The sequence below is a fragment of the Aythya marila genome (assembly GCF_965140915.1).
Source record: "Aythya marila genome assembly, chromosome: 7".
NCBI lineage: Eukaryota > Metazoa > Chordata > Aves > Anseriformes > Anatidae > Aythya > Aythya marila.
This window is the reverse complement of record NC_139048.1, coordinates 999,432-1,013,387: the sequence shown is the minus strand read 5'-3', so window position 1 is coordinate 1,013,387 and position 13,956 is coordinate 999,432.

The following is a 13,956-nucleotide window of genomic DNA, read 5'->3' as shown; positions in this document are numbered from 1 at the left end:
TGAAATGCTTCTATTTTTATCCTTCAAACCATTCTCACCCTGTCCTGGCATTCACAATTGCTTGAGAAAGGCAGAAAGGAAGCTGGCCTACATAGCAGCCCCGAGGCTGCGGGGACTGCTCCTGCAAACCTCTTTCATGTTTCTGATCCGACACCTAAACCTTAGCAGTTCCTCCTCTTCTTGCACTTTTGAATTTACTCCAAACAGAAGAAGAAATAGAAATGAAAATGAAAAAAATAAATAAATAAATTGATTTTAAAAGTGTTTTTGTCTAGTCAGAGCTGGGAAGTGCTCGAAATACAACTGTGGTTGTTTCTGCAAGATCGAGGTTCATAATTGGGAGGGTTGTTAGGAAAGTTCACCCTGAACCTCAACCCAAATTCTGGCCAATGAGATCACGCAGTATTTCCTTTAAATTGAAGCTGACAAACAGAGCAAAGCTTACAATGTGTAAAAAGGATTTAATGTTGATTTGGAAATACTCATGAAGCTGCTCCTGACCTGAGCAGTGAAGCCCTGCAGCTGCCCGGCCATCCCCCAGCAGCAGCATCACAGCTAGGGGCTGCCAGGCTCCCCAGAGAGAAAACACTGGGTCAAAAGAGGTATTTTGGGTTTCTTAGTGAATAAAAACAACTAATAAAATCTCTGTTAATGTTGGTTGTGGAGTCTGGCTCTCTTCCTGGTAAAACTCAGTGGCTATGAAAAAAAAGCACACTTCTAAAATGAAGACAAATACACCCACTCCCACACGTTGTTAGGCACAGAGGAACAGGAACAAAATTCATTCCCATTTCTTAGGTACCCAAAACAAGCTAAAACCTACCACCCAGGGGGAAAAAATTTAAAAAAAAATAAGTAATTCATGCCTTTAGAATAAAAATATTAGGTGGCTATGTTGTGAATGCTGATACCCTACAGCTGGTTCTGATATAACAAAACTGTGGAAGAATTTCCCCATCTCTGTGGATGGACAAAGAGCAAGGAGAGATGGAAAAAGAAAAGGGTCTGAAACCATAAGAGGAAACATCGCAGAGAGAGCAAATAAAAGAAATTTCCCTCCTCCTCACTGTCGTTCTCCATCTCCATCACCCTGCCTTATGAATATGTATACAGAGCTTTAAAAATTAGGCGAGACACTTTAGTGTCTATTACTGGATTCTCCTTACAGTCATTTAAATTGTAAACAGGGCTATAGATGCTAAACCTGAAGTACTGAAAATTATTGCAAATAATTCACACCCAGCTCTGAAATTCTGAAGTCAATTTAAACCATCGCTTTTAGAAACTGGATGCCTTGTCCTAATAAATGCATGTTGGCCATATTGTGAAGACTGTTATCAATGTTTTTATAAATTTTACATGCAAGTAAACTAAATTTATCATTACATTGATTCAGTAGCAGCCATCTAGAGAGGTCTAAATGAGAAGAAATTGAGAAGTCAAGGAACCAGAGTGGGAGAAACATGGAAAGTGAAGATTGGGATGTTATCTACTGTCTCCCACCATCCCCCTGCCATGCCTCCTCTTCTTCAGGAGCAGTCAGGTAGCAGGGAGCTACCACAGCCACTGGCCCATGGGCTCTGCATCCTCCCAAGAGATCTCATCTCACATCAAACAGCTCATTTTGGCCTTAAAACAGACATTATTCAGTTCAAGTTGTTTTCATGAAATAGCACCCCAGTTCACATGCACCCGGTGCTGCTTGAGCAGCTGCAAGGCATGCCTGTCCGATATACGAAGCAAAGATGAAATAGGAACAATACTCAAAATCACATCTTAAAAAGTCATTTTGTAATTCCTCAGCAGGACTCACCTCAGTTTGGGTTCCCCGGGTGCCAGGCGAGAGGCTTCTATAACCTTTATGAGTGATGTCAGGGCACCAGACAAGGAGCACAATGCGTTGGGTGATGCTGGGAAGCTGAGACATCCAACCTAGGAATCCAACATTTATTAATTTACACTATACAATATTCTTAAAGACGAAATTAAAAATTTCCTCTAACCAAGTCTAAGCATGCTAGCTCTCTTTCAAACATCCCTGGCTACATAAAAGTGGAGTTACCTGGGGAAAAAAGGTCCAGTTCTTGCAGCCTGTAAGAAGCTGACTGCCTCATGCTGCATCTTCCATTTTCCACACCTCTTATTTCTATGATTAATTAAGCAACATTCGGAGTTACCCAGGAATGAAAAGAGAAGCAGCTGAATTTAGGAACACTAAGGACTTTTTTTTTTATATACATATTCTCCTACTTTTTACCTCAAAACCACATTCATATGAGGAAAACGTAAATAAGCAGAATATTTTTTGAATTCTACACATACTGCACTGTCAACTGTAATTACACTACTTCAAACCACATTCATTTTCTGCTTTTAAATCTTCTATGACAATGATTTGTTGCAATAGTCTGATTTTACTATATTATGCCAATACTACTCTTGTAGGAATTTCAATCTTCTTATACAGGAAGAAGTGCAAAAATACATTAACAACAAGCAGAAGAAAATTTAAACTCTCAATGCCTCTAGTTTATGCTATTGTGTGTGTGTAGTGTGTGGTTTAAAAAAAACCAACAAAAACAAAACAACAAAAAAAATAAAAAAAATAAAATTTAAAAAAACAACAACAAAAAAAAAAAAAAAAAAAAAAACACCTTTCTTTTAACAGCTTGATGCTGTCTCCTTAATGCAGTTTGCCTTTCCCACGCTGTCGTGCTTGTCAGCCCCAGGTGCCGGGCACAGGCAATGCACCAGGGACTGGGCTCCTGGAGCAGCTATTCAATAAGATTAAGTAGCACAGGTCACACAAATTAACTTCTACAGAAGCCAATATTTAATACTTATGTGTACGCCGGGGCCAAGTTTTTTTCCCTGTGGCATAGACAAACACGGGCCGGGTGGATTTCAAACCCAGGTTGGGTGGATTTCAGCTGCCCATGCTGGACAGTTTGCCTCACTCCTGAATTTACCAGATTTCAGTGCTCCCATCACCTGCCCGAGGCAGGGTGTGATGCTTCTCCATGCCAGCACATCCAGAGTGCTGCAGCGGCTGTGCCAGTGCTGCCCATGCACCCAGCCACTTGTCTGCCCTGAGGAGAGAGGAGCCACATCTGCTTTACATCTCTTAATCAGCAATAACAGTTGGGTGTCTTTGGGTCAGAAACTTTAATCTGAAACTTGAATGTCTTCATGCAGCCAGTGCCGTGCCAACCCCAACGTGCACCCCTGAAAAGCTGCAGCTGGTACCTGTCCCAGAGGAGATGAACCTGCCCCCGGGAAGGCACCAAGCCGGGGCTCAAACCATGACGGGGGGACAGCAGGGCACAAAGGACCCTCCTCTGTTCGCCATTCATTCCAGGAAGGCAGGTGGGGAAACATCTTGCAAAGGCAGGGCAGCAGGGAAGCGTTGTGTTTTCCGTGTCCAAGCTGCCTGGAGGGGCCCGCAGGCAGGGGACGAGGCGGGGGAAGCGGTGCTCAGCCAGGCTGAGCATGGTGCTGAGAGGCAGCATGGTCTTTGGCACCCACTGCCCACTCTCCCCATCACACCGACGGACCATCAGGGCAGGATTTGGTACACACGGGAGGGGATCAGCACTGGAACCTCTGCTCGGAGCGAGCACAGGCGCTCACGGTTGTTTAAAGCATGAATTCCAGGCATGCAGCTCCTGAACTCACTTTCACCTGCATTTGTTTCACTAGGAACTGAGAAATGAAAACTTTGGACTTTGTGAGGTTTTTTTTCTATTCTTTTTTCCAAACCCTTCTTAAATTTTCCCCAACTTACCAGATAGACGCCAGGGAAGAAAGGGTGAGGACAAACCGCAGCACTCCTCTTCGCGCTTGGGGAAGCCTTGGATACTTCTCAAGTTCTGGACTTGGAAAGAACAAAGCCGTTTCTTACATTAAAAAGAAAAATAATAATAAAAATAAAGAAAAAAAAAAATAAAGAAAAATCCCCATCTCCACTATCGATGTCTGTGTCTGGGGATGCAGGGATGCTCCTGTGCAGCATCAATGCCCCCAGCCCAGCTGCGGTGCCACTCGGAGCTCTGGCAGTGAGAGCCTGCAGCCATGTGAGGGATGCACATCATCACCCTCCGTCCTGTGCCGTAGTGCTGGAGTTGGGAGTTGTTTAAAGCCATATTTCAGCAAAAGAAAAAACACTTATATCTCCTTGGGGAAAAGCAAGCCTGCAGTGAAATAAATATCTCTTTTGTATCAAAGCGATTCACAATTCCTTTGATAAATCTTATCACTGCAGAGTTTTTCTGCATTGAAACAACCCCATGAAGGGCTGAAAGAATCATCTAAATGCATCTGAACAATTCTGTTTATTTTGTATTCAACACTGCACTGCACAAGCCAGCATAGCATTTCCATTAGTCTTTAAAAATAGTATTAAAGACATTTCAGTCTATTTAAATTATGTCTATTTTCATTTAAATTAGTTGCTAAATAACAACTTCTATACCATCATCATGCTGTAGTATGTGACTGCCAGAAAAACGCTTCAAACAAAACAAATTAAGGAACCTGGAAATTGCTACAGCAGAGCAAGGACATATTTTTAGGCAAAAATAAACAAGAGAACAATGTCAAGTCATGAGAAGTATGATAATAAATGAGCCCCTATTTAGTGCGCCAAAGGAATGGTACATACGGAATAACTCATTTCACTTGTATGTGGTTTTTGTTTATAAAACAGTGCGTAAAATTTGCAATTTCCTTACTTAACGGGAAGAGGACTAATTACAGTTTCAGTGGCCTGCTCTGTCACACACAGCAGCTTTCTGAGAGCCCTTGGAGCGGGACAGCTGGCGCCCTTTGCGCGGTGCCATCCATCACGTCGCTGTGCTGGCTCCCAGCAGAAACCAAGCCTCGGCCACGGGCTCTCTGCACCCCTCACCTGCAGGGACAGGAGGCAAGTTGTTGCTTTGTAAAGAACTGCAGCCGTGGTGATTTATGTCCCCAGTGCCAATGACAGGGCTGAAGGAGGACAGAAATCCCTCCTCAGGGGCGCCTTGTCGCTAGGGGCAAGCGTGGAGGTGCGATGCTGGCAGCAGCCCGAGCAGAATAAATGCCCACTGGCTCCCGAGCCATGCTGCTCCCCAAGGAAGCTGTCAAAGCAGCATCAGTGCCAGGAGCCTGCGGGCAGCAGAGCTCAGGGGCCCTCACCCATGGCAAGAGGTCAGACCAGGCACCAGCCAGGCAGCCTCCAGCCGAGTCCCACCTTGCCCATGAAGCCCACAACGCCAACAAGATGTTTGGGAAGGAGGTTTATGAGATATCCTCTTGATGGCACAGAGGCAGAGCTGTGTCACAGCGACCCAGCTTTCCCCCGTGGGGTTGGGGATGAGGAACTTCTGCTACTGATGGAAAGGAGTTTTGCAATTTGGGATGGTGCTTGCAGAGTTCACCTCCTGTACTCCCAGCACACACAGTCCCCAGCACAAAAAACGTACCAAGACAGACCTCCTTAGGAGTAAATCCCGTAGGAACAAAATCTGACCCTATCAACTTGCCAAAGTCTTAACCTAAAAATGACCCTTATGTTGTACCTTACAAAGTTATATACTATGAAATTATATCAAGACAGAATTAGAGGAGAAATGCCTTGCCTGAGATATAGCTCATCAGACAACGGGACTGAACACATGTGCACATATCAGGAATGTTAAAATGTCTCAAGCTCAGCATTGCATTCTCCAAGCAGTGCCCTGAGATCATCGTTCATTGATCATTACCTACATGAAGAGGAAAAAAAGTGTGTGTGTGTATTTAGACCCAATAAAATGCAGAATTCACACACTTCATCCTAAATTAACTACAGCCACGCACACGGTCTTGGTGGGTCACCTCTCCTTCCAGCAGCTTGCTCTGCCTCTCCTGCAGCCCCAGGAGGGAAGTCACCACCCTGGAGATTGTGGGAGCTCTCATGCCTCTGTTCCTCAAGAGGCTCTGCTGGATGTCTTGGTGGTACTGACGGCACAACAAAGAGGCAGCACAACAAATTCTTTACCAATAGTACTCAGACTCCTCACCAGTTTGCATCTCCTGCTTAACTAGAAGAATCTAACTTTAGGTTGGGAATGTTTTCAGACTAGAGAGGTTTTGGTCTTTTTGTTGATATATTTCCCAAGGAATAAATACATCTTCTGCAAACTGAAAATCTAGAAAGTCTTCTCAGCCTAGGCAATTTGCATATATATTTACTCTCTAAAAATTCCTAGCTTCAACTCAATGTAGAAGAATAATGTAGTGTGTACATTTGATACTCAAGCCATGCAACAAATCATATGCATTTAATTCAACAGTACTATGAAAAAAAAAAAAAAAGTACCTGAGTAATCAAGAATGTACTTAACCTTTCTCTAAGCAACACAGAAAAAAAGTTGTTGTGAAATATGTGACAACCCCTTAAAAATATAACTAAAGGGCAACTGGCAAAGTGTGCTGTAAAACCACAATTGGCACTAAGTAAACAACAAACTGACACACCAGAAGAAAAATTTGCTTTGGAGCCATGCTCAGTAAAAGCTGATGTATGCTCACAGTAAAATGAGATGTATAATGCAAACCCCAAAGAAAATAAAAGACAACATAATTTCAGTGTTATGCCAGCACAACAGGTCTAAGAATAAGAGTTAGAAAATTCCTGTGGGCTGAAGAAAAAAAATATTAATCCTCTTTAAACCTGAAATCATACAAAACCTCAAAAATTATAGTAAAACATCTTCCATTACATTTACATAATCACAGGATAGAGAAAGGAAAAGTGAGACCATTCAGTTCTTTGGATTTGCTTTCCCTTAACATTAAAAATTGACAAAAGTGCTTGGAAAGTGTGCAGCAACCCTAGAGGCACAGCCGAAGGAAGAGGCATCCAGTATTTTACATGTGACTCAAAGCAGCAGGTGAGCACCAATGCTTCTGGAGAGCAAGGAACTTCTGTTACTGTGTCAGGTTCCTTTAATATATAGGAAAAAAAATGTATATATACATATTTTTTTATTTCTCTTTCCAAAAAGATAGCACAGCTCTAAGCCTTGGAAAGAAGAGGCTTATTAGAATAAAACTAACTCATCATCTTAGGGCAGCAGGGAAAAATGAGTAAATCCTGAAATTTCTAGCCATACAGATAGAAACAACCTGGTGGAAAATTGTTAAAATAGAAAGACTATCTGTGTGACACAATATTGCCGAGTACTCTGAATGTATGTTCGTGACTCAATAAACTATGGCTTTGGGCTCTGAGCATTTAAAGAAGATATCCCATTGCTGAGAAACCAGAATAAGCAGAATCAATTATACAAAGCTTGGAAACTGGATTTGAAAGTTAAAGCTTTAGCTATTGATTCTTCATATGACTGAAATAATAATTACTGTAGCAACACAGGCAATAAACAACTACTTATATTAATACTAACATATAAATTAAATATTTAATGCAAGGATAGATTCCAAATTAAATAATTAAATTTGCCAGACAGATAAATGTGATGTCTCATTTCTCACAGTTCCAAGTTAAAAGCTTTAAAAAACATGCAAAGTGCAGCTCTGCTGCCATCAGTTACATGGTGGCCTTTTCCAACCTTAGTGATTCTATGGTTAGCATTCCATGTCCTCACAAATCCCCTGTCCAAAACAGGTTGGGAAGTGGGGCTTCTCCCACTTTCTGTCTTCCATAGTTTTACCTGCTTGATCTCATTTCTCTTCCTGAGTCCCCAGCTGTTGCCAATGCTCCTGATTACTCCAGTTTTTACATCTTCACCACAGACTACAAAACTGACATTTGCCACATGCAGATGTGATACAAATCATGCTTTAAAAATAAAAATAAATTAAATTAAAATAAATAAAATAAAATATGTAGATAGAAACTTCAGCATGTGTAGCCTACATTCTTGTTCAGATCTCTTGTTAACTAATGAAGCCTCTTGCTCTTAATCCATGTTTAGATGAAGAATTCAAGTAAACCCACAGGTATTGTACTGTTTCTGTGTTACAATTAACTGTGCTTTGCAATATTTAAGCAAACAACAAGAGATGAATGAAAAGTAGTAAAATCCATAGGCAAAAACTGTCAGGAATACTATTCTATTAAACAGCAACAACAAACAATAAGATAATGCTATGCCTAAGGCATAGTGTCAATTACAATATAACAAAATGAATACAAAAATAAAAAAACAGCAGTGTTACTGCACCTATTTGTGCATTGACAATCAAAAAAATGCCATCCGCTGCCAGGGCAGATTTAGCATTCAAATGCTAACCTACTAACCATATCACTGGGAAGAAATTGAATAGATAAATTGAATCTAAAATAGCATTAACATTATGACACAAAAAGCAGGAAATGTAAAGTGAGTGCTTACTGAGATGCTGGCTTACCGTTTTTTTCTTTATTTCATGGGAATGCAAACTAACCTCCAGTCTTACATAGTAGTGCTGTTAAGTCAGCAGGAGTCACATCTTGGTCGAGTCCAGTAGTTGAGCATGTGCTTATTTAGCCCAGGTAAAAAAACTTCTTTCTTCTTACATGATTTGGTGAGGCAATCTCCGTATTTGCTTGGAACAGGCTTGATTTTGAGAAGAAACTCCCTTAACTCATCAGCAAACTTTTGCAAAGCTCTCCAAGGCGAATCACAGAGATTATGTTTAGGATGTAACGTAAATCATTACCAAATAAATCACTTTTAACAGATCATCAGTAAGCAAGACCATGATGATAAAATCCTTGGGGTCTGATGGTTAGCAGTGCTGTGTGCTTGACTGGATTTTCCAGCTTACTATCATTCTTGTGCGTTCCTGTATAATTCAGGATGGATGCATTCCCTTTAAGTGCTGGAATCCAGAGGCAAACTTCTTTGCATTGAAATCCTTAATTTGATTTTTTCTTTATTATTTCTCTTGCAAGGCAGAGAGAATAGCTCTGTCTGGGTGGTGGGACCAGATAGCCAGATCAATCATGCTGCCCCATGGCAAAATGCACACCCTTTAGAACATGCTGTGTGTATGTATTTCGTGCATTGCAATGACTGGTTAAAGAAATGCTGCAAAGAGAGGAAAAGTGCAAAAGCACAGGACTTCCTCTAATGAGAAGCCTGTACAAAATTAGGTCAGTGCAGTGAGGTAAATAGTAAATTAGTAAATAATTCTAAACGTTGCAGTGACGCTCAACATGGCAACATCAGAATAACTCTAGCAGGATGTAAGTTGTTACGCAGTAATAAAATATAGTCTACATAATCCTTCAAAGATTTGCAAAGACCCAACAACAAAACCTGTAAAGTTAGTCTTTTCTGTAAGCATCTCTAGCTATAAGAAAACAAAGTTGAGTAGCCCAGAGAAAGCAGGGAAATGCACAGCAGATGTCCAGTAAATAAACCAAAAAACTCATTGGGTTGTTGCTAATAATCACAAAAAACAAGCAAACTACTTTGGAAATTCAATTTGCCATGCAGTTTCTGTATGTACATACTGGAATACCAGGCAGAAAGCAAACATTTAGGTGGACATTGAGACGAACAGGATTTCCGAGCACTGTGAGAGCGCTCCCAGAAGCACACTCCCCCAGCACGATTTCACAAGGCAGGGGAGCAGCCCCTGCACTGCTGCACAGCACAGCACGCCAGCACAGAGAGGGGCTGGGGATGAAGCCGCAGCCTGCCTGACCAGTTAAATTAACCACAGCCTTTGCCTTTATTTCTTCTAGCATTTGAATATTGTCTCCTAAGGTAAACCCAGCATGTACCAAATTACATCTCAAAAACCTATTGTATTTTACTTTTTAAATCACAGAATCACAGACTGGTTTGGGTTGGAAGGGACCTTAAAGACCATCCAGTTCTGAATCCTTACCATGGGCAGGGACACCTCCCACCAGACCACGTTGCCTAAAGCCCCCCAGCCTGGCCTTGGGCACCTCCAGGGATGGGGCACCCACAGCTTCTCTGGGCAAAGTAAAGAAAGGCTTTATAGAGACAAGGGGACAGAAGAAAGAAAAACAGGTTTTGGGACAGGGTTCAAAACTCCAGCTCATTCCAGTTGGCTGATTTCCTCCACCCCACGTGGACATGTGCCTGCTTAGGGTCTCACCTTTCTGCCACGAGCCGTGCTGCCACATGAAGTGGCGTTTTGCCAGGGCCCTCCAGCTGGCAGCCCCATGCCCAGGCTGCTTGCAGGGCTGGAGGAGCTCAGCACAACCCAGCTGTGTGGGTAAGGAGGGAGGAAGAGCGAGGACTTCAGTTCTGGAAGCCTCGGACAGGATGCAGCACCCGTTACATCGAGGTCACACATCAGAGGAGTAAACTGAGAAGAGCGCAGCAGCGGTGTGTTGGTACAGGGGAAATGCAAAACGGGGTGATCATTCAGGGGTCATCGCAGGCAGCTCAACCACCAAATGCGCTGTGCTTCAAGCCCTGCCGTGCTCTGGCCACAGCCAACTCGAGTGATATCTCACTAAATATACATGTATTTAGATTTAAATCATTTCCTTGATTCAATAAGGATGATATCAGGGGCTCTCTCACAAAAACTGCAGATGTTTCTAAACAAAGTTTTAATGAAAAAAATCTAAAATATAAAAAATTCAGAGCTAAATAATTGAGAATTTATGGTGTTGTATTAGGGGCAAAAGATAAAACATGTCCTCATATATTAGATATAGTCTGAATAGCCTTTAATGTCAACAACATATCACACAGTAAGTGAACAAAACACCTGCAGATTGTTATTCCGAATCAGTTCAGCTTACATTAGCACATGTGAGAAGGTTTAAACCAGAACAGTCTACACAGTGACAAAATGGTTTATAAAAACAGGCTGTTGTTTTTGTCTCCAAGTTGCTTCTCTTCTGGTAAGACTTTCAATTTTTCAGACTTTCAAATTTTATCTCTACAGAACTCTGCTAAACCTTGAAAGGCAGCAGTTAAAATCCATTCACTGAAAGCAACATCAACTCTGAAAACAAATGGAAAAGGTCAGGGACGAGAGAGGATCCAGAGAGCAAGTGAGGAGATGTCTTGATAGGAGGCCTCATTGCAACTGAATAATAAATTTCTTTCTTGAGTTTGGTACAAATGGAACCACGTTGAATTCAACGTTTGGAGGCAGTTTTTTATGATTAAGCAGTCATTCTTTTAAGCTGTACTTACTATTTATTTGCTGTTAAAAGGCAGAGTTAGGTTGGTGTGCTGCTATGCCAATACTGTCTCTGAGAGGCACAAATTGCTCATGAACAGCAAACCAGAAAGGAAAACCCACAAAAAGTCACCAGCAAAGCCAGCACTGACATCCCACACCAGCAGTCATTTTTGGTCCATTCTTGGGCATGGTTCTAGGATGAAATCCCTTCCAGACAGAGCTCCACTGGCAGGAAGAGCACACAGCCAATCTCTCTTCAGACCCAAAGCCGTGATATCCCTGTCATCACCATGAACACCATAAATGATGTGAGGTTCCTGCTGACAGTACTCAGTACTGGCCGGGCGAAGGTCTGCGGCAGGGCTGCCAATCACACCCTTGTGAGCTTCTGCTCAGCACGCTCTGGAATTAAAAACAGAGCCCAAACACCTGGCTGGGCAAGATGAAAAAATGGACTTCCCTCAGAGGGAAAAGTTGCCTCAAAATGTGACGGACTCATTTTCAGGGTAGGGCAGTTGCTATCATGTAGTGGCTACTTTTTTTTTTTTGTTGTTGGTTGGTTGGGTTGGGTATAAGAGTTGGCCCTTCTTAGCATGATGTGTTTTGCCCTGCAAGCACGGTGGCAGAGCTAGTGGCTGCAGGGCATGGGCAGCTGCAGGAAACGGCCCTTACGTAGGCAAGGTATACATGTAAGTGTCCTCTGCCCTTCCCGAGGCAGTGTGAAGTAAATGTACTTGTTAGTGCTAAAATAAGAGACGTTGCCTTCATGGCTATACTTCTAGGAGAGGCGTAATATGCAGTATGTTGCCACAGCTATTGTGACCCAGAAAGCTGAACGTAAATCACAGCATCAAAAATCAGCAGACGAGAGCTGTGGCTCAGTGGACAGGTATACAGCAAATCCACTTCTCAGAGCAAGGTTAAAATAAATCCATCATTTTCCCATGATGCTATACATTACACTGACAAGATAGCTGAAAATACCGTAAATAAAATGCCTTTTATCATCTCATATCAGTCTCTGGTGGATAATATTGTTTATCTCAAGAATACCTCCTCCAGCATCACATAAAATTCAGCAGTAAAATGGACTTTGGTTTCTCAAACCAAACAACAGAGCGGGGAGATGCTGCTAATGAACTAACGGGTCCATTTGCTCCCTGTGCTGAAGTAGCCCCAGCCTGCAGTCCAGTCCCCATCGCAGTCCCCTGTATAATAACCTGCGACAACAGAACAAGAGATGTCATTTATTTAATGTGTGTAGCCTTTCATTTTATAAGATGAATGAAAATAAATCATTATGTTTATCTTTTCAACAGAAATTGCTCATTTTCCAACTCCAGAAATCTGAATATTCATTGCCATTGTTTGCATAGGGGGTTATCCTCAGCTACGTTCCAATTTATAAAATAAAATTTAAACTTCTGCTAAATTGCAGACTCAAACGGATACTTTGCTTTTAATTACTTTCAAAACTGTTAAATATCTGACAATAAGGGATGCATTCTTCAGCTGTGTGATACATTTATTTACTCCGCTGTGCTTTTGGAGCTCGCTGAATGTTTATAATTAGGTTGTGTAACCATGCGAACCTTCAGCTGGTGTTTGCTGTTTCCAAAGCAGTTTTGCTCTGCATTTTGAAAGAAGGAAAAGCTACAACGCACCATGAAAATTATGCAGTAGTCTTTAATCTATACTTCCAGCGTATAAAAAAGCCCACTTAAAAATTATAATCGTGATATTATAAATGCTGCCTAGGTGCATGGCAGAACAATGTTTCCTGGTGCAAGGCAAATGTACCCAGTGACATTTATCCATCTAGGAAGCAGTCGCTGCAGATTTCCTTCCCCTGTCCCACAGGTGCTGCCGTCGGCCCCTGAGTGCAGCAGGCTTTGCACAACTACTTACGCACCTGCACACACCAGGGCAGCCCAAACAGGGTGTGCATCTTCAAGTATTACAGCAATACATTGGGTTAAATAACTGTGCTTTTGCAGGCTTCGTCCAAAAGTCCCCGGGTTGTGCAGAGGCATTCAGGAGGGGGGCAGCACCCCGCGGAGCCTGCCCAGCTTGTCTTCTCCTGGCAGTGGTGTGCACAGCAGCCCCAGCTCCAGCACCCAGCAAAGCTCTCCTCTGCATCTCCAGGAGTCATGGCACTTTCAATAGGTGCATTTCTTCTTAGTAGGATAACTTTTCATCCAGGATTAAAGTATTTTTCCATTGTTTCACAAGAACGTGCCTTTTAAACCATTCTGTTTTCTGCAGTAAACAGCAAAAGAGAGTAACAGTTGGTGTCCGGTTTAACCATCTGCTCACACACACAATTTCAAACTCTCCCCCATGTCATTTATAAACAGACTCCACCCTGTACGTGATTAAGTTACCTCCACCACACAAATGTTCACGTACATCTTTCCAACCCAGCAGTATTCCACACAAATTTTCTAGTAAGTGCTGAGAAACTCAGCTTTCCTTAGAATGATGACAAAAATCTGAACGCAGACCACAACATGCAAGCATTGGAGATTTGCCATCTTCCTGTGCTTCTGTCACAGTTGTAGCTGAAGAGTTATGCAAATACATGAGTTTTCTGTTCAGGAGCTTGAAAAATAATAATGAAATATCAGCTTGACTATGAATCATTTTTTCCTTTTTTCCTTTTTTTTTCCCCTCGCCAAAATCTGCCACACAAAATTCCATTTTTCTTTCCCTGTGGAAATTATCAAGCAAAACCAACTAAACAAACAAAAATCAATGGAAAATGAAGGCTGTGCACTGGTACCATTCAAAGAGGTAGCAGGAGGGGGG